This window comes from Mustela lutreola, chromosome 5 (genome assembly GCF_030435805.1).
Source record: "Mustela lutreola isolate mMusLut2 chromosome 5, mMusLut2.pri, whole genome shotgun sequence".
Classification (NCBI taxonomy): Eukaryota; Metazoa; Chordata; class Mammalia; order Carnivora; family Mustelidae; genus Mustela; species Mustela lutreola.
Genome location: NC_081294.1, coordinates 99415029 through 99436335, shown reverse-complemented (window position 1 = coordinate 99436335; position 21307 = coordinate 99415029). Strand labels below are relative to the sequence as shown.

The 21307-nt window shown below is 40.3% G+C and overlaps 1 long non-coding RNA gene across 1 annotated transcript; it reads right to left on the bottom strand.

Moving 5' to 3' along the window:
- Positions 1-1423: 1423 nt before the first annotated feature.
- On the bottom strand, positions 1424-21307 carry LOC131832336 (uncharacterized). Its single transcript, XR_009353997.1, has 2 exons — positions 19237-21307; positions 1424-2773 (listed from the first exon to the last, which is right to left on the bottom strand). It is a non-coding gene; the product is annotated as an uncharacterized LOC131832336 (long non-coding RNA).

Sequence of the window (21307 nt, the reverse complement as noted above, 5' to 3'; positions counted from 1 at the left end):
ATACAGAGGCAAAGATGGAGACAGAGAGCACAGGCAGGGGGAGAGGGAGAAGGAGAGGGAGAAGCAGATTCTCCACTGAGCTGGAACCCTGGCATGGGGCTCGATTCCAGGACCTGGAGATCATGGAGACATGGAAGGCAGATGCCCAACCATCTGAGCCACCCAGGCACCCCAATGCAATAGATTCTTACATAACGAAGTATTGTTTTGCAAACAATGTGGTGTTGGGGCGCCTGGGTGGCTCAGCAGGTTAAAGCCTCTGCCTTCGGCTCGGGTCATTAAGCATCCACCTTCAGCTCAGGTCATGATCCCAGGGTCCTGGGATCGAGCCCCGCATCAGGCTCTCTGCTCGGCAGGGAGCCTGCTTCGTCCTCTCTCTCTGCCTGCCTCTCTGCCTACTTGTGATCTCTCTCTGTCAAATAAATAAATAAAATCTTTAAAAAACAAAACAATGTGGTGTTAAGCACAGATTTTCCTCTTTTTAGTGTTCTAACTCTGACAATTTAGCATAGTACTCAAATAACCACACATGGTACACTGGTCTCCATCTGTACTCTTACCTCTGATCTCATAACTGTCAGACCCAGACTTGCCATAAAGATAAATATTCTGTGTATTTGGATATTTACAAAGCTCATTAGGGCCAAAACACCCTTGATATAATTGCCTGATATTTTAATTGTGGGAATTTAAAGTAAAAGTAATTAAGGTGACTAAATTTCAGAGGAGATGGTGAAGTACAAGAAGAATGTGGGTAGTATCAGGCACATTCTGTTCTCTCAAGTGAGGTTTCCTGGGATGTGTATACAGTCTGGCAGAGTGTAGATAAGGCCCTGAGAGGGTAGCTCACTTATGTGTCGTTAAGTATTTGTGACCCAAACACTTAGCCCTTGCTTATTCAAACACATTCTGAAATTACTAAAAACTTACACAGATAACAACACTGTTCTACTCACTGCCTATGCCACCTGGCCCTTAATAGTCACTCAATAAATGTTTGGTGAGACAACAGGTGAATGACTGAACCTATCAGGGAAATGTCAAGGGTGGGTGAAACTTTGAATATGTAGTAACTCCATTCTTTTACTCATACTTTTCATTGATGCTAGGTCTTTAGAGCTTATAAAAATAGCATTATTTACATTCTACTTGATTTAATTGTCTTACATTATTTCAAATATTTTCAAAAGAATTATTTGGGGCTTGAATATACTTCTTTAAAAAAAAAAAAAAAAAAAAAGGTTTGGGGCACCTGGGTGGCTCAGTGGGTTAAAGCCTCTGCCTTCAGCTCAGGTCATGATCCCAGGGTCCTGGAATCAAGCCCTGCATCAGACCCTCTGCTCAGCAAGGAGCTTGCTTCCCCCTCTCTCTCTGCCTGCCTCTCTGCCTACTTGTGATCTCTGTCTGTCAAATAAATAAAATATTTAAAAAAAAAAAAAAGGTTTATTTATTTGAGGGGGGAGACTGGGAGGGAGATGGAGAGAGAATTCTCAAGCAGACTCCTTACTAAGCACAGAACCCCAGGACCCTGAGATCATGACCTGAGCTGAAATTGAGAGCTATCTAACCTACTGAGTCACCGAGGCACCACTGCTTGAGTACACTTCTTAAAAGATAAGTTGCCTTTTGTTATAAAGACAAAATTAAATTCGGATAATAATATTCAAAATTGGCTCTCAGGGGATGTTGCTGGTCCCCATTAAACTCTGTCCAAGCATATATGTTATAACCAAAGCTCTAACATAACTGCTATAACATAATTTGACAAGTCGTAGCAAATGAGACAGGAGAAATGAACACAAAATTACCTAAATCTACATTCTCTGGTTTTACAAAATATAACTTGTCTCCCAGATTTGAGGACAAGATATCCAAAGAATATCCCCCTTTTCATTCCTTAGTTTGATCTTTTATTTCCGATCTTGGGGTCACAGCTCACAACCTCTTAATCAACATTTAGTTACAAAGGCCATTTCCTCATTACTTCATTTAAAACTAGCTCTGGGGGCACCTGGGTGGCTCAGTCAGTTAAGTGGCTGCCTTCGGCTTGGGCCCTGATCCTAGGGTCCTGGAATCTCTCCACGTTGGGCTCATTGCTCAAGGGGAGAGACTGCTGCTCCCCTTGCTTGTGCTTGCTCTCCCTACCTTTCCTGTCAAATAAATTAGTAAAACATTTTTAAAAATTAGATCTGTTCCAGAAAAGTGGGCTATAAAATAAAACATAATTTTCCCATTTATTTTCAATACAATTTTGCAAATGTACTTCTAATTGTTTCCAAGACAAGAGCAGCAGAGGAGAAGCTCCTATAAACCTCTATTTCCTGCTAATTTCTTCAAGGACAGCATTCCGTGTCAGGCGCAGTAGTCCTCTGTACTTCAAACTGAAGAAAACAAGCAGCAGCAGAACTAAGCTCCATTAGAAGACTGAAGAGAAAGAGGCGTGTCCCAGAAGTCTGGTGTTCTCTTGTTTTTCCCTACACCACTGCAACATATTGAAAGCAATAACTTTACATAAAACAGAAAGAAAAGCAAAAGCTCAGCAGATGGTATCCAGGTAGGCAGCTATGCAAGGCCAAGGAGATGGAAACATGCTAATCAAAGTGCAGAAAGCAGCTAAATATCATCTTCCTTACACTCTTCTTGTTTCAGAGCAGCTTGGGGGCACGCCCTTCTCTCCTGCTTGCAGCTGGGATCGACTGCCTGCTCTTTGATGTGGCATCGTCTCTAACTCCAGAATGAGATGTACTTTTCAATGGACCCTCTTATCAGCTGTCTGTAATAGAAACACAAAACACCTGACAGGTTTTTCAGGGCTTTATGGTGCTCAGGATCACAAGAAACCCAACACAGGTTTCAAAATTTTAAAAAAACACACACAACACACCAAAAAACCCAGGATAGGGGCATCTGCCTGGCTCAACCAGCAGAGCCTGCAATTCCTGATCTTGGAGTCATGGGTTGGAGCCCCACACTGGGGGGTAGAGATTACTTTATTTTTTTTTTTTTAAGATTTTATTTATTTATTTGACAGAGAGAAATTACAAGTACACTGAGAGGCAGGCAGAGAGAGAGAGAAGGAAGCAGGCTCCCTGCTGAGCAGAGAGCCCGATGCGGGACTCGATCCCAGGACCCTGAGATCATGACCTGAGCCGAAGGCAGCGGCTTAACCCACTGAGCCACCCAGGCGCCCCTGGAGATTACTTTAAAAAAAATTTTTTTTTTTAATTTTTAAAAAGTGGGGCGCTTGGGTGGCTCAGTGGGTTAAAGCCTCTGCCTTCGGCTCGGGTCATGATCCCAGGGTCCTGGGATCGAGCCCCGCATCGGGCTCTCTGCTCAACAGGGAGCCTGCTTCCTCCTTTCTGTCTGTCTCTCTGCCTACTTGTGATCTCTGTCTGTCAAATAAATAAATAAATCTTTAAAAAAAAAAACTTTAATTTTTAAAAAGTAAGAAAAGAAAAATTGATTACAGAAAGTCATAAAGGTACAATAATTTTTAAACATGCAGATGTTTTCATTAATGTTAGGTGGAAAGGCAGAAGATGACATGAGATACATTACATTTTTAAGGGTGTACAAATACACATATAAGTGGACAAAAATCAAAAGAAAATGGAAAATATGTGTTGAGATGGTGAGATTATGGCAATTACTAAACATCTAAAATATATTCTAATGTAATAACATAATCACTTTTTGGGCTTTTGGCTAAAATCAAGTGTAATGTAATAATATAGTACGATTTAAAGAGCAATCACTGTTCTTTGTTTTCATTTGAATATAAATGTAACCAGGCAAATCTTCCCTAGGTCTTTCATTAACCTTCTCTTCTCATTGATTCAAGCAAGAGACAATAACTGGGCACTTAACACCATGAAAAGACCATCTCTGCTCTTACAACATTCACAATCTAATATAGATATATAAGAAATAAGACAATAGAGATGATGACAATGATAAAATAATAAGCGTAGAAGAGTACTTGGTGTATAGTTGACAATCAATAAAGATTTACTGAGTAAAAAATGAACAAATCACTGTTCAGGCTAACCTCAAAGGAATTCAATTTGTCCTTTTTCATTTTTCTCTCTCCCCCCTACCTCTTTCTCTCTTTCCTTCTTTTCAAGATAGTGACAGGAAATTGACCTTGATTCACAGGGAGTTTCTTCCATTAGCACAGAGGTCTTTGGGTCCCTGGGATAACAGAATCCAGAGCAACTTTTAAAATTTAGCGCTTCTGGGATCGGCTAGCAGCTTAGGAGCTAGCTGTATATGGGAATTGGAAGAACAGAGTGTCAGGAACTGTAACCATAGGAACCCACAAAAAGAGGCACCTTTGGATCAGCTAAGAATAGAGGAATGGGCTTGGTCTCCTCTGGAGATCAGCTGAAGCCTCACGCGTGGCACTAGATTTTAGCAGTAGCACTAAGTACTAGTGAGAAGAATAGTCCCTGAGTTTCCTGGACAACTGAGGGGAGGGAGCTCCACCCAACCATTTATGTATCAAACATTTAGTAAACACCTATATTAAGCTAGGCCTGCTTCTAAACACTGGGGATCCAACAGTGAAAAACACATGACTTCTTTACTCTTGTTGCATTCAGTGTGGGCAGACAGACCACAAGGATATAAATAAATGAGAACCTTTTGAATAGTGATACATGCTATGACATATAATTGGGATAGATTGTGGTGGGGAGTGGTGACTTCTTCACCTAGAGTGACGTCTATAAGGAAGTGACATTTGAGCAGAGACCTGAATGACCCAAAGGAAACAGCCTTGCAAACATCTGCAGAGAGGTCCACATTGAAGGATCAAACTGTGCAAAGGCCCAGAGTTAGCAATGAGCTTTATGTGTTCAAATAAGTGGAAAGGAGACCAGCATGGTTGGAGTGGTGATCAAAAGGGAGAAGATCAGAGATGAAGTCAGAGAGGAAAGCAGAGTCAAGGGTGGCGAGGCTGGTTTATAGTCTTAAGTGAAATAGGAAGCCAAGAAAGGGTTTTCAAGCTTCAGAGATACCTGATTTATGTTTTACAAGATCACATTGACTGCTCTTTGCAAAAGGGTGAAGAGGAATTAGTGGTAAAGGGGAGGTCACTGAAAAGACAGATGCAGAAGTCCTGATAAGAGAAGACAGTGGCAAGGACTAGCCAACAGAGCGGAAGTGAGAAGAAGAAGCAATCCGGCTTAAGATCTATTTTGATTGTGAAGCTGACAGAATTTGCTAATGGAGTGGACATGGGGTGTGAGGGGAAGAAAGAAATCAAAGATAATCCCAGCAGCTGTGCCTGAGAACTCAGATGTAAAAGGGTGCCACAAAGATAGAAAGGATATGAAAAGCAGCTGTTTCGAAGAAAGGAAGACCCAGGGTTCTGATTGGCCTTGTTAGGTTTGAGGGCCCTACTGGAAATCCAAGGGGAAATGTATATCAGAAAATTGGATGCATGATTTTGGAACTTAGGACACAGGTTGGATTGAAGATGTAAATTTGAGGGTCATCAACAAATATGGATGAGATCACAGACAGAAAGGACAGGAGTGGGGAGCTGAACAAAAAGCTCTAGGGCACTTCTACATTTTCAGTTAGGAGAAGGAACTGAGCCAGCAATAGAGATGAAGGAAGAGTAGCAAAGTAGAAGCACCAGGAAAAAGGGAAAACATTGAAGCCAAGAGAATGTTTTAAGACTGGTCAATGGATGGGGTGCCTGGATGGCTCAGATGGTTAAGCATCTGCCTTTGGTTCAAGTCATGATCCCAGGGTCGTAGGATTGAGCCCCACACTGGGCTCCCGGCTGGCTCAGCAAAAGAGTTTGCTTCTCCCTCTCCCTCTGCCTGTTCCCCTGTTTGTGCTCTCTCTGACTTTCTCTCTCTCTCAAATGAATAAATAAAATCTTAAAACAAGGGACGCCTGGGTGGCTCAGTTGGTTGGACGACTGCCTTCGGCTCAGGTCATGATCCTGGAGTCCCGGGATCGAGTCCTGCATCGGGCTCCCAGCTCCATGGGGAGTCTGCTTCTCTGTCTGCCCTTCTCCTCGCTCATGCTCTCTCTCACTGTCTCTCTCTCAAATAAATAAATAAAGTCTTTTTAAAAAAAATCTTAAAACAAAACAAAACAAAAACTGGTCAGTGGATAACAAACACTGAGAAATGACCAGCAGGTTCAGGGATGGAAGGAGAAGTCGTGGCAAGCCAGCCTTCTCTGACGTGCCGAAGATATAAATACGATTATAACGGGTTGAAGAGAGAAAGGGAAGTAAAGACCACAAGTAAAGACAACTTGTTCAAGAAGTTTTGCTGTGAGAGGGAAGGGTGAGGTAGGTAGATATTGAAGGGACCCAGGATGAAAGGGGAAGAGTTCAGATGAGTGGTAGTAAGTCATGCTTGGATGCCAGAGAGGATGAGCCAAAGAGAAGGAAAGAGGAGAGAAGGGTGGAAATGTGGTCCTTGAGTAGAGGAAAGGGATCCAGAGTGAAACTGGAGCTTCAGGAGGGTGTTTCTAGTTTTGCAGCTAATAAGTCTAATAGGACCGTGGTCCCTAAGTTGGAAAAAGTCTCCTTAACTGCATGTGCAATTGTGTTTTTCTGCATGGGAAATGCCCCTTTCATGTATCACCTGCCTAAGTCCCCACATGGACCCTATGAAACCACTACTGCTACGATCCCAACTTTACAGATGAGACAATATGCTCTAGAAGATTAAATAGATTGCCAAGGTCAAACAACTACTGGATGGTAAACTACTGTTAATAGTGGCATGAACAAACTCTTAATGAAGGAAGGTAGGGGAGTCCTCAAGAAACACAAGAGGTCAAAAAAAAAAAAAAAAAACTCATCCAACAAGGGCTTTTATTTGTGTTTGGTTTTTTTTTTAAACTCATGGTCTGGTGTTCCTCAGAAAGCCCCTTGGTTACCGTCTCTCTAAACCAGGTTTTCTGAATGATTATGAAGGCGAACTACTAAGGATCCCATAAAAATCTCAAACTAATGTAATTATATCTAATTCTTTGAAAAAAACTCTTTTCTCTCCTCACAGTCAGTTCTGAAACATGCAAAAAATGTAAGTGTCCAAAACTCAGATTCCAGGCAAAATCTAGAGCTGTCCCACGCTAAACAGGATGTCTGGTCATTGTATTAAAAACCAGTCACTTCTGACGGCAGAGGGAACAGACAACCAAAGCAGTCTGTGGTCTTGGAATATTCTCTGTCAAATCCTTAAGACCTCTAAATTCTGATGAACTATTTGCAAGGAGGCCACTGGACTGGGCCAAACAGGCCAGATTGAAAGGTGACAAAATAAAATTTCATTTCTAACCTCACAACTTCACTAGATGACGTCTGCCTTAATATGCTTTTTAAATACAGTTTTAAGAACAAACTGTCACCAATTAGTTGTTGTTGTTTTTTTTTTTCATTAGGTCCAGAAGATGTATGTTATTTTTTTTCTTCCCACTTCCCACATGTGAGCTAAACCCAATTCTTTCTTCAAGCTGTCTTCAAGTATAACTCCTCCAAAAAAAGAAAGCTGCTAAACCATTAGCTTCTGGGTAATCTCATTATATTTCTTCTTTCCTCCATTATTCACAAATATACCCTTTAGATTAAGTAGTTTATATGTTGTAAAAAACAGCTACATACTGCTTTTTGTGGTGTCTTTTCTTGTTTTTCTTTCTTTCTTTCTTTCTTTTTTTTTTTCAGGTGCATGTGCTTGTATTGGTGGTTATGAGGATTCATCAAGATATATTAATAAATAGAAAAAAAAATAAATAGAAAAACCTATACCATCTGGCTGGCTCAGACGATATAGTGAGTAATCTTGATGTCAGGGTTATAAGTTCAAGCCCTACACTGGATACAGAGATTATTTAAAAATAAAACCTTAGGGGTGCTTGAGTGGCTCAGTCAGGTAAGCGTCTGCCTTCAGCTCAGGTTATGATCCCAGGGTCCTGGGATAGAGCCCCACATCAGGTTCCCTGCCCAGTGGGAAGCCTGCTTCTCTCTCTCCCTCTGCCTGCTACCCCCCCTGTTTGTACTCTCTCTCTCTGTGCCAAATAAATAAACAAAATCTTTTTAAAAAATAATTAAGAAAAAATCTTGAGGAAAACTGTATACATACATGCAAACATATGTACACATTTATACGTATACATAAATGTTTTATACATAGATACATAATCTATGTCTATTATGAGTATTTTCTTATGTGTACATTTCCTATCCTGGAAAGGATATATAAGAAACTGGTAACCATGCCTGCCTTTGAATTTAATCCAAAAGACCCAAAAGCCACTGTAATTATCTTTGAAGAAAGGAACTAAATAATAGGAATTAAAAGAAGCTGACTTTTACACCTTTTGAGTATTGTTCTATGTAGGAGTACTACCCATTTCAAAAAATAAAAAAAAATTTATAAGGTACCTGGCTGGCTTGGTTGGTAGAGCGTATAAATCTTGATTTGAGACCTGTGAGCTTAGGCCCCACATGGGGCATTGACCCTACTTAAAAAAATAATAATAATAAAATAAAATAAAAGTAGATACGAACTTAAATATTAAAAGAGAAGAAACAAATCAAAATTATTTTTTTCCCAGATATTAAAAAATGGTGGTCAAGGGGCGCCTGGGTGGCTCAGTGGATTAAGCCGCTGCCTTCGGCTCGGGTCATGATCGCAGGGTCCTGGGATCGAGCCCCGCATCGGGCTCTCTGCTCAGCCGGGAGCCTGCTTCCTTCTCTCTCTCTCTGCCTGCCTCTCTGCCTGCTTGTGATCTCTCTCTGTCAAATCAATAAATTAAATCTTTAAAAAAAAAAAAAAATGGTGGTCCAACTAGGATTGGGAGTTAGGGCAAGAACCAGAAGTACCAGAAACCAGTGGATGCTTGGTTAGAAAAAATACAAATGTCACCACGGAAGGTATTTTCAAAATAGAACAAAAGTAAAATGTTCTCCTCTTACCTTTTTTGCTTCAATGACTATTTGACTACTTCAATTGTGTGCAGTTATTGTGTCAGGTTTTATTTCTTCGATTGTATAGGGTTGTTCTACTCTCTCCTAGTAGGAAATATCCTGTGGAGAAATCTGAAGCTAGCCAGAATTATTTTTCCTTTTTTACATTATTTTTTTAACCTGTCTGTTCAAAAGGTTATCTATTTTTCTTTGAAGGCAAACGAATATATTATAATATTTCTTCCTATAAATGTTCCACATTCATTTTTTCTGAGTCTGTTGAGATAGGCTAAATTATTATGATAACGAGACCAGGTTTAGTTCTCTGTAGGGTAACTGTCTGCAACATATGTCAGGTCATAGGAGAACTCTACACCAATACTGATGCAAGGATTCCAGCCATATGGCCAGCTCTTTGGAAGAAGGGGAGAACAAATTTTGGTATCTAGCAAATAGGTTTGGCCAATGATATGTTGTGTCTCTTCAGTCAGTTGGTGTAAGTCTTTGGTTACTGGAATATTCTTTTGAATTATATCTCAGATACTTCTTAAATGTTATTTGAATGATATCTTAACTATCTTATTTCAGTGTTTAGACTGACAAACACTAGTCATGCATACATAGCTTTTCTTTTCCTTGTTTTCCAAAATAACAATGTTGCTTTTTCATTTTGTTCTTTTTTTTTTTTTTTTTTTTTTTTTTTTTTTTTACCTATCCTCTGTGTAACTACCTCATTGTGCTTTCAGCAAAGCCTATTTTCCATTGTGGGCTTCCAATGTCATGTTCTTATCCACAATTTTTTTTTCTAACTTTTAAAAAGTGATCTCTATACCCAAGATGGCGCTCAAACTCGGACTCCAAGATCCATAGTCATGTCCTCTACCAACTGAGCCAGCCAGGCGCCTCTCTACCATTTTTCTTTTCTTTCCACTTCTCACTGAGCCCAACTATCTTGTGTCACAACATGAAGAACTTGTCTTCATGTTTTTATCATATTTTCCCTTAAATATTTCTGCCTGATGCTCTTATTTTAAACAGATGAATTTAATAGAGACCCAATTTTAAAACTTAATTCATGACAATTTGTCTTGTCTGTTTTTAACTGCTCCAACGGTGAGAATTCTTCATGTCATTTCTATTGCCTGATTCCCCTCCCCACCACTACTCTTTCTTGTCTCTTCCCACTGTTTCTGTGATAGCTCTTTCTTTTTTCTCTTAACTTATTCAGCTTTAAACAAGCTATTTAGACAGTAATTTACTGGAATTTTGTGTGAGAAAGGCCAAGACTGCCTTCATGATCAGAAGAAACTCTCCTCATAACACAGAGTTGTGTGTGTGCATCAGCTCCTTGAGATTTCGCTTCTCTGCAGCCTACTTGAGGTCTGCACCGAAAGCATGACACAACGCAGTCCTCTCCCTCTCTCTCCTCCCTCAATTCTAGACTATTTCCTGAAAAATATGATTAGTCTATGATATTTCTTGCTTAAATCAACTTCCTTAGCTTTTTCTCAGTAACAAACTGATTCCAGAGAAGTTCCCACCTCCTCATTCCATTGTTGCTAAAGACGGACTATCGGTTCTCACCTCAAGCGATGTACTTTACTTGGGAGTGGTGGTTTCTACTGGCTTTTCCTCCTCTCTGGAGCTCTGGGCTCCAAACTTCCCTGCATCTGTTTGACCTTTGCCAGACTGGCAGTATTCCTTTCTATTTTAGCTTCAGATGCCTTCTAGTTTCACCAGATATAGAGTTGGAATTATTGTTTCTCATTCTTCAAATTATTTATGGGTGGCTTCTAAAAACAGAGGCAGGAAAAGACTTAAATTTTCTTTGTCATGTTAATACTTGAATACCTTCAAAGGATAATTTTGCATTAATTCTCCCTGGCATTTAATAGGCCCCTTCTTTTCATGCTCCTTTTTGGTTCTGGGAACTCTTTTCTTCCTCTTTTTTTTTTTTTTTTAAAGAGTTTATCTATTTATTTGATGGAGAGAGCGAGCCAGAGAGTACAAGCTGGGGGGCATGGCAGAGGGAGAAGGAGAAGCAGGCTTCCCACTGAGCAAGGAGCCCAAAGCAGAGCTCTATCCCAGGACCCTGGGATCATGACCCGAGCTAAAGGCAGAGGCTTTAACCCACTGAGCCACCCAGGCGCCCCCATCTCTTCTTTCTTTCATTTCTCCCTTCTTTCCTACCTTCCTTCCTTTCTTCTCATGCTCTCTCTTTCCATCCCATCCTTCCTTCCTTTTCTCCCTCTCTTTCTTCTTTTTTCTGACTTTTTTGGTTGCGGGGGGGGCATACCATTTTGGAAGAATTTTCTCAACTTAGTTTTCCAACTCATTTGTTGCATATTTGGCCCAACTCTTAGATTTAGCAATCATAGTTTAAATTTTTCATCAATTCTGATCATGTTTCATAACAGCTGTCTCTTTTTTGGGTGTGATGTGCTTTCAACTAACTCTGAGGCTATTAACCATGTGTTATTATGTGATATTAACTATTTCCAGAACTCTATAGTTTATCCCAGGGTAGTTCTGTTCGTTGAATTTGCTGTTCTCCTTCACGTTCTTGGTTTTTAGTTTCCCAGAATCTTAGTTTTCTGCTGCTATTCATAGGTGCAGGTCTGAACTGAACTGAACTTCATAGTTGGAATGCATTTCCTCACTTCAAATAGGAGTGCCTGCTCACCTGGGAGTGAATGCAGGCATTGGTTACAAGGATCTGCCTCATGGGATAGGCAGATTATTTAGGTAACTTCTCTGAGCACAGTCTCTCTGACCCTTGGGGGCATTGTCCTTTTTCTCTAATCTTAGTTTACCCTGGAGCAGTAGTATGCTGGTAAATGTTTAACACCCGGCTCTGGGTGAAGGGAGCATGCCTTGATTTGCAGCATTTGCTGATTTCCGTGGTATCAATTTTCGTTTCCTGGGCTAAAACTAATGGGCAAAATAGAGGACTGCTGTTGTTTTAAGCCACCAGGTTTGTTTGTTGTTGTTGTTGTTGTTTTATTTTAAAGAGTTTATTTATTTATTTGACAGAGAGAGAGATCACAAGTAGGCAGAGAGGCAGGCAGAAAGAGAGGGGGAAGCAGGCTCCCTGCTAAGCAGAGAGCCCGATGCGGGGGCCAATCCCAGGACCCCGGGATCATGGCCTAAGTGGAAGGCAGAGGCCCAGCCCACTGAGCCACCCAGGAGCCCCCAAGCCACCAGGTTTTGAAGTGGTTTGTCATGCAGCAATAGATAAGCCCCTGGATATCACCTGCTTGACACCATGAAATCCAAAACTTCTGTCTTGTCAGTGATCCTTACCCTGAAGGCTCTCTACTGACCAAATTTTCCTCACTTCTGCCAAATTGTTAAGCTGCTTCAGGAGAGAACGAACATAGAGAGTCCATTTAGAATCTTTCCCTGATTTCACGTTTCATTTTCAAATCTTTAATCTCCTAAGAATATATTTTAAGGCATGATATAGGGATCTGAGTTTTCTTCAAGTTATCACACAAGTGTTTACTAAATTTTCATTTTGTTACTGATTTACAACATCACCTTTATCATAATTTGGGACATCAAAGACAATGTTATCAAGGTAAAGGTGAGCTGGAAACAAATCTACTGTAAAGAAGGGAAGAGCAAAGAGACTTGCTGATCCTGACCTTCACAGTGGATGGAGAAAGCAAATCTCTGCAAAAATCAACATAAGCTAGCACTTATATGAATTTGTAGTCTGGATTCATGCTATTTGAAAACACAAACAAACAAACACCTCAAGCCGAGAACTTATTTCAGTGGCCCTGGGCGACTTACCTGCCAAAAAAGTAGCAGAGGAAAATAAAAACCACTCTGGGGTGGGGCACTTGGGAGGCTCAGTCTGTAAAGAGTCTATCTTCCGCTCAGTTCAGGATCTCAGCATCTGAGGATCAAGGTCCTCAGGCTCCCTGCTAAGGGGGGAGTCTGCTTCTTGCCCTTGATCATGCCTCTCTCTCTAATAAATAAGAGAAATTTAAAAAATCCTCTCTGGGGGACAATAATTTAAGTCCCTGGGTCAAGGATTTCTGTGAATAAAACTTCAAGGAATATGAGAGCAAAGTTAAAAATCACAAAACACAAGCAAATCAGGCACCATAAGTGATAGAGGTAACAGAGATACCAGAGTCAGACAAACAATATGTTCAGATACTGAAATTATCAGAGGCAAATTACGAACCACTATGATGAGTATGTTTAAAAGCAAAAAAAGATTGAAAATAATGAGCAAGTAATTGGAGACTATGTAAAATGACCAAATTTTGAAAAGAGTCAGCTAGAATTTTGGTCAATGCTATAATTATTAAAGCTTAAAACTCAGTGGGAGGCCGGGGTGACTGGTGGCTCAGTCAGTGTCCAACTCCTGGTTTCAGCTCAGGCCATGATCTCAGAGTCATAAGAAAGAACCCCCTTCAGGTCCTACACTCAGCCTGAAGGCTGTCAGAGATTCTTCTTCCAGCCCCCTGCCTCCCTGTCACCCACTCCCCACCCACTGCTCTTGTGCACGTGCTCTCTCTCTCTCAAATAAATAAATAAAATCTTTTAGAAAATTTTAGGAAAAAACTCAACAGGAGGATTAAATGGCAGATCAGAATTAAAGCTAGAATTAGTGATTTGAAAGATAAATCTCTGAAGACAGTGAGAGATAAAAATAGGAAAAGAATATTAAAAGGTAGAGACGATAGAGCAAGTTCTGACAAACATTTAAGGGCAGTTCCAGAAGTAAATAAGGGATTAAAAAATAAAGAAAGAGAAGTTTCAATATTTTAAGAGAGAATGGGCTACTATATGAATGGAAGACATGGGTGAATGGGAGTGGGAGACACAGGATTGAAGTTATGGAATGAATAAATCACAGGGATGAAATTTACAGCATAGGGAATAGAGTCTATGATATCGTAGCAGTGCTGTACGGTGACAGAGGGCAGCTACACTTGTGAGAACAGCATAACATATAGAGACGTTGAGTCACTATGTTGTGCACTTAAAACTAATGTAAGTGTGTGAACTATATTTCAATTTAAAAAATAAAGTAATTAATTTTAACAAAGAGAATGTATAAAAATTATTAATAGACATTTATCTTCTGACTTAGCCAGTCCAGTGTATTATAAGAAGGATAAATGATAAATATTTCCACATGCAGATTCATCTTGGTGAAACATGCACCAGAGACAAAAAAAGATCTTAAAAACAAGAACAGAGGTACGCCTGGGTGGCTCAGTTGGTTAAGCGGCTGCCTTCAGCTCAGGTCATGATCCCAGTGTCCTGGGATTGAGTCCCACATCGGGTTCCTTGCTCAGCAGGGAGCCTGCTTCTCTCTCTGTCTCTTCCTGCTACTCTGTCTGCATGTGCTTGCACTCTCTCTCTCTCTCTAACAAATAAATAAAATCTTTAAAAAAAAAAAAAAAAAGACAAGAACAGATCACCTACCCCAGTGCTGCTTTGCCTCATAGATTGCTGTCTCAACAGTGTACAGCTCAAGAGGGTAGAATAATATCTTTAATGTTCTAAGAAAAAAGAAATAACCTAGAATTAAACCAGGCCAAAATATCCTTTCGAGAAAGAAAACAAAATTAAGAGTGTTTTTTTTTTTTCAGGCAAGCAAGAACAGAGTTTAGTAAAACTAAAGGAAATTCTTAAGTATATACTTCAGGCATATAAAAATTGACTTTAGACAAAAGATTTGAGATACAAAAAGAAATGATAAGGAAAGACAATAGCAAATATATGGATAAACCCAAACAAAAGTAAAATATAAAAGTAAATATAATTTATACTTTATAGAGTTTTTAAAAAAGAGCAGGAACTGAAGTAAGATTCAATAATGGCCCATAAGTAGGAGAGGGTGATGACCAGAGTTACAACAGTCTAAGGCCCTGGCACTGTTTCAAAAAAAAAAAAAAATACTGGTTAATTGTAGACAGCATTGAGTGACATATTAGGTAGGAATGTTCAAATAGCTGAAATCACCGTAAAAGAATATAACTTTCAAACTAACAAGAAAAAAATGACATTAAAGAAAGAAAAAAAAGGTATAATCAATCTCTCCCCAAAAAGTCAAGGATAGAAAAGAGTTGGGACAGACATAAAGCACAGATAAATCCATACACAGTAGTAATCATAATGTACGTAAAAGGACAAAAGTGAGAAAGGAAAGCCCCTCCTTACTATAGAAGGTCAACTAAAAAATGTTAAAGAATACAATTTCATAGTCTGCATAATAATAACAGACTCAAGAGAATCAATAAATGCTGCGATGAAGGAGTGAAAGTTTAATGAGAAACAATATTTGCCTAATTTTATAGTATTAGCCCATAAGATACTTACTAATTACAAAGGGGAAAATAGTAACTTTATATTTGAGAAATGTGCTAGACAGGACCTAAGTTAAGAGATCAATTGCCTGGCTCAATTAAGCATGGGACTTCTTTTTTTTTCTTTTTAAATATTTTATTTATTTATTTGACAGAGAAGGACTACAAGCAGGCAGAGAGGAAGGCAGAGAGAGAGGAGGAAGCAGGCTCCCTGCCAAGCAGAGAGCCGGATACGGAACTCGATCCCAGGACCCTGAGATCATGACCCGAGCTGAAGGCAGAGGCTTAACCCACTGGGCCACCCAGGCACCCCTCCTTTTTTTTTTTTTTTTTTTTAAAAAAGATTTTATTTTGTATTTGAGAGAGAATGAGAGAGAGAGAGCACAGAGGGAGAAGCAGACTCCCCGCTGAGCAGGGAGCCCAATGTGGGACTTGATCCCAGAACCCTGGGATCATGACCTGAGCAGAAGACAAACCACGTAACCTTCTGGCCACCCAGGCACCCAAGCATGGGGTTTTTGATTTCACCTCAGGTCATGATCTCAGTGTTGTGAATCGAGCCCCAGCTCTGTCTCTGCACTAGGCGCAGAGCCTGTTTAAGATTCTCTTTCTCCCTCTGCGCCTTCCCCAACCACCCCTACTCCTGCTCATACTCTGTCTCTTCAAATAAAATTATCAGTACAATTTTGTCAGCCACCAAAAATATATAAAAGCACTCTAAGGGCGCCTGGGTGGCTCAGTGGTTAAGCCGCTGCCTTCGGCTCAGGTCATGATCTCAGGGTCCTGGGATCGAGTCCCGCATCGGGCTCTCTGCTCGGCAGGGAGCCTGCTTCCTCCTCTCTCTCTCTCTGCCTGCCTCTCTGCCTACTTGTGATTTCTCTCTGTCAAGTGAATAAATGAAGTCTTTAAAAAAAAAAAAAAAAAAAAAAAAAAGCACTCTAATACTAAAGGTCCCTAATCTGAAGGTTGTTGTTGCGCAAATCTCAAATTTTTCTTGAGTGAGTTCATGTGCTTTCTAAAAAGAAAAGACAGAGAGAGAGAGAGAGATCAAAGTTGACATGATTAATAACAGCACATACTGGCACCTTCCAGAAATGCATATTTCTGATCCAATATAAGGAAACAGAAATGAACCCAAGTTGTGGGACATTTTATAAAATGATTGGTTTATCCTCTTCAAAAATGTCAATATCATGAAAGACTATGATTGAGGAATCTTTCCAGATTAAAGGATACAAAGAGAAATGAACTTGCCTGAATATGATGAGTGATATGGACATTTTAGTTTGTTATAAATGACATTGGGACAATGAGTAAAATTTGAACAAGCATGCAAATTGGATTATAATTTTGGTCACTTTCGTGTGGTCACGCAAGAGAGTATTTTATGAAATACCTATCGAAGCATTCATGGATAAAGCAACATCTGCAACTTACTCTCAAACGATTCAGGAAAGAAGTATTATCAATTTCTCTGCAACAAATTGCCCCCAAACTTCAAGACTTAAAACAACAACATTTACCCATTAATATTTACCCAAGGAAATCCCTTATGTTCACACAAAAACCTGTATGTGCAGGTTTATAGCAGTCTTATCCATAATTTCCCCAAATTGGAAACAACCAACACTTTCCCCAACAAGGGGAAGAATAATTAAATTGTAGTATATTCATACAATGGAGTACTCCTTAGCAGTGAAAAGAAATGAGCCATCGATTCATGCAATATGGATGAATCTTAAAAGCTCTTGCCAAAGTAAAAGAAGCCGGGCTCAAGAGGCTATATACTGTAGTATTCCAGGATGTTATTGAAAAGGCAAAGCTATGAGAATGGCAAACAGATCAAAGGCTGCCAAGGGCTGGAGGAGAGGAGGGTAGCTGCCAACAAAGAAGTTGTTGCATGGGGAATTTTTTTTTAGGGTATCAAACTGTTCTGTATAATACTGGGGTGGTAGAGAGATGATTTGTTACATTTGTCAAAATCCATAGAACTTTTACTGGAGGCAGATTTTTAAAAAATTAACCAAGAAGTTGGGGGAGGCAGAAATCCAAGTATGAAATGAAGATTGATACAAGTCAATGTAACAGATACCTAAGTGTGGCGTGGAAAAAGGAGCTGAGCTCTGGACAAGGGGAGGGCATGGTGTTCCGACGAGGGACGATAAGGCCCAAGAAAGAAAGAACTATACACGAGCACTGCTCTCGAGGTGGTAAATTTGTTTCTCACAGCGGCTCTGGTTAGAAGTTCTGAAACTGCTTTATGTGTTTACTGGAGTTGACCAAATAAGTAAATTCACTGGGTGGGTTATTACTTTCGGAGAAAGAAGTTATACATAAGCAAGGCAGGAGCCGAAGGGAAGACTAGGATGGATTACAGTTGCAGATGCCAGGATAAATTTATAAATAAAGTTCATTTTTACATACTGATACAGAAATAAATACAGATGCGTGGGTATACTCGGGTTAGAGTATATACATGTATTTCCTTGCTCTGTCCATTGAGAGGACGTAGGGAAGGTTATGATCTGGTAGCAGTTAGTCCACCCAGCACCCAGATCTTGGGTTTTAAATTCCATTCTCCAATGAGGGCAATAGGGTTCCTTGAAGGAATAGCTGATTCTAGGGCTGGAGCAGATACAAGATGAGCCTGGGGCATCACTTCATGCTAGAAAGTAAGGAAGTGCTAAAAATGAAAATAAGGAAGGATGTGGACATACCAAAAGTACACAGAAACCCAACCTGAAAGTGTTCCCAGTAATCAAAGTTGGAACCATGTGAGCAAAAATTGTGGCAGCCTTAGATAATAACCCAAAGAATAAAACAAATATCTATGAGTTCATACTGATAGAAACAAACCCCAGCTTAAAACAAAAACAGACCATCCAAAATTGGGAAGTGTAATATAAAATTCTATAAAATACCAAATACTCCTCAAAATGGGCAAGATCAGCAAAAAGAAGGAAAAGATCGAGTAACTGTCAAAGATTGAAGGAGATTCAGAGAGACGTGATGAACTAAACCAGTGATGCTGAAAAGTAAACCTGAGATATGACAGAAAATGACTTTCCGGTTGGATTGGGTGGCGAGGAGAGGCTCCCACAGGGAGCTGAAATATGAATTACCAAAAGGAGCAAGCCGTGTGAATCAAAAGGAAGAGATGGGAGGAACAGATGGTGTGAGGATGAGAAGGTATTCCTCACTTCACACAGGTTGGAGGCACAATGATGTCTGTGTGGCGGTAGCTTCAAGACAAGGGTGAGTGTGAGCTGGGAGATGTCGTAAGAGGCAGATGGCACAGAAATTTGTGAAAATTGGATTTGGCCCGTAAGAAGCAGAAGAAGGAAACAATTTTAACATGGTAAATACTTCTTCAAAGTACTGAGCTAGAATAGTTATTCATTATGGGAGAAAAGATAGGAGAATGTATGGGCCAGCGACCTAGGGATCACAGGGAACTAAAACAATCTAAAAAGTAGGGAAGGGGTGCCTGGGTGGCTCAGTGGGTTAAGCCGCTGCCTTCGGCTCAGGTCATGATCTCACGGTCCTGGGATTGAGTCCCGCATCGGGCTCTCTGCTCAGCAGGGAGCCTGCTTCCCTTCCTCTCTCTTTGCCTGCCTCTCTGCCTACTTGTGATCTCTCTCTCTCTCTCTCTCTCTCTCTCTCTGTCAAATAAATAAATAAATAAATCTTAAAGAAAAATAAAAAGTAGGGAAAAAGTTTTATGGAAATTTTAATTTATACTGGCTCTGACTTTTCTGTTTTCTAGGAAGAAGATAAGAACTTTCTGAGGGATCCATTGATCTTCATAAACTTGTTCATAAAAATGTTTTTACCAGGGTATTAATTCAGTGTTAAATGCAAAGCTACGGAAGTTCACGTTTCCCCTGGAAAGCACATAAAGTAGAATTCGTTGTAGGAAATTTGTTCCAGTAACAGTGAGTAAACTTTACGAGTATAACTCACCCCATGACTCTTTAAATAATGAGTGACTTCTGGTCGACTTCTGGTAGTTCTGTATCCTTTTGACTGAGTTTGCCTCTGGGATCAAATGGTAGCCCTAGAAGATCAGGAAAAAATAATGCAAATAAATATAAAGTAAAAGTTCCTTCTGACAATACATGATATAACTGGAATAGCAATTCTCAATAGTGAGCCAAAGATGGCCCAACACAGGATCCTGGCTCAGCAAAACACCTGCAAGAGTGCGAGAGAGATGTTAAATGATTCCAGGTGGCTGTGTCCCAAGGAACACATAAGGAGCGTCTGTCTATTGGTCATCTCTAATTTGGAATCATTGTTCGTTCTTTGGGTCAATGAAACTACAAAACTTAACCAGATTAGATAAAGGGGTAAGGGCTGTGGGGCGCTTGTTCCTTCATGAATGTGCAGTGGGTCTTAGTTGCACATCTCTTCTTTCCTTCCCACCCCAATCTGTCCGCCAGCGCGGAGGGTGGGGAAAAGGTCTGTGTGCCGACAGTGCGCACTCTCCACTCCCATTGTCGGGACTCGATGTAGCAGCATAGCAAACCCCCAGTTTGTCAGGAATAAGTGGCCATGAAGTGATACATTACAACAGCCTTTGGACAGTAAGTGTCTCTATCTCTTTGGGCCTCTTTGTTGGTGAGGGGCTTGACTAAAAATGAGTGGCAGTATAGTAACTTTGTTAAAAGTACAGGCCGTGGAGCCAGACTGACAAGTTCAACTATGTGCTTGAGTTCAAATCCCAGTTCCACTACATAGGGCTTCAGTTTCTTTGTCTGTGAACTGGAGTAATAATAGTAGTAATAATAATAGCAGCTGCCTTTGGGGCACCTGGGTGGCTCAGTCGGTTAAGCGACTGCTTTCGGCTCAGGTCATGATCTCAGGATCCTGGAATCAAGCCCTACATCAGGCGCCCGGCTCAGTGGGGGAGTCTGCTTCTCTCTCTCTCTCTCAATAAGTAAAACCTTTAAAAAAAGAAAAAGAAAGAAAGAAGCAACTTCATACACTGTCAAGATTATTAAATGACTTACTGTACACAAAACACTCACTGTCCTCATTCAACAAACATTTACTGGGCATCTACTTCTGTTTCAGGAATTGCTCCAGGCACTGCAGACAAGATACACAAAGCCCTTAACCATTTCTGAATAACCATTTAGTCCCTCCTATCATAAGGAAACTTTAGGTTCCTAAAAATTCTCTAGGTTCTTGCCAACCCAAAGTAAGGTCTGTAAACAAGCATGGCGACATCATCTGGGAAGCTATTAGAAATGTGCACTCATGGGCCCCACCCATACTTACTGAAATGGGATCTGCTCCTGAACAAGACTGTCAGGGAACATGTATGCATGTTAAAGTTTGAGAAGTCATGTCTGGACTGACAAGCTTTTTGAGGAAGCTTCCTTTTGAGGAAGCCTCGTGAAAATTCCCTGTGCTCTAAGGAAGAATAACACTGAATTTTAACACTGAATAACACCGAAATTTAAAAATCACGTTCAGAAAAAAATTTTTCAAGATTATTTTCATGTAAAAATGACATGTTGGGTGTGAAAATCTCACTTTCTATGTATGTTCCTACGGTGCGCTAATACTCTGGGATTAATCTAGGTAAATGGCTCCATCTAGTGGAGGTATTTTGATTCTACATCCTTGGGTGTACAAGTAAAGTTCATGTTAAGAACCTTCAAGAAAATGTGCATGCCTACAATTGTCAAAAAGGATGAGGCATAACAAAAAGAAATTCTTGTAAAATCCCAAAGTTCATGAAAAAAAAAAAAAGATTCCTTCCTTCTCTCATATAGTGGGACTTCAGAGTTAAATTTTTGAAGTTAAATGAAGTTAAATGAGTTTTTTTTTAAATTTTTTTTAAAAGATTTTATTTATTTATTTGACAGACAAAGATCACAAGTAGGCAGAGATGCAGGCAGAGAGAGAGGAGGAAGCAGGCTCCCCGCTGAGCAGAGAGCCTGATGCGGGGCTCGATCCCAGGACCCCAGGATCATGACCTGAGCAGAAGGCAGAGGCTTTAACCCACTGAGCCACCCAGGCGCCC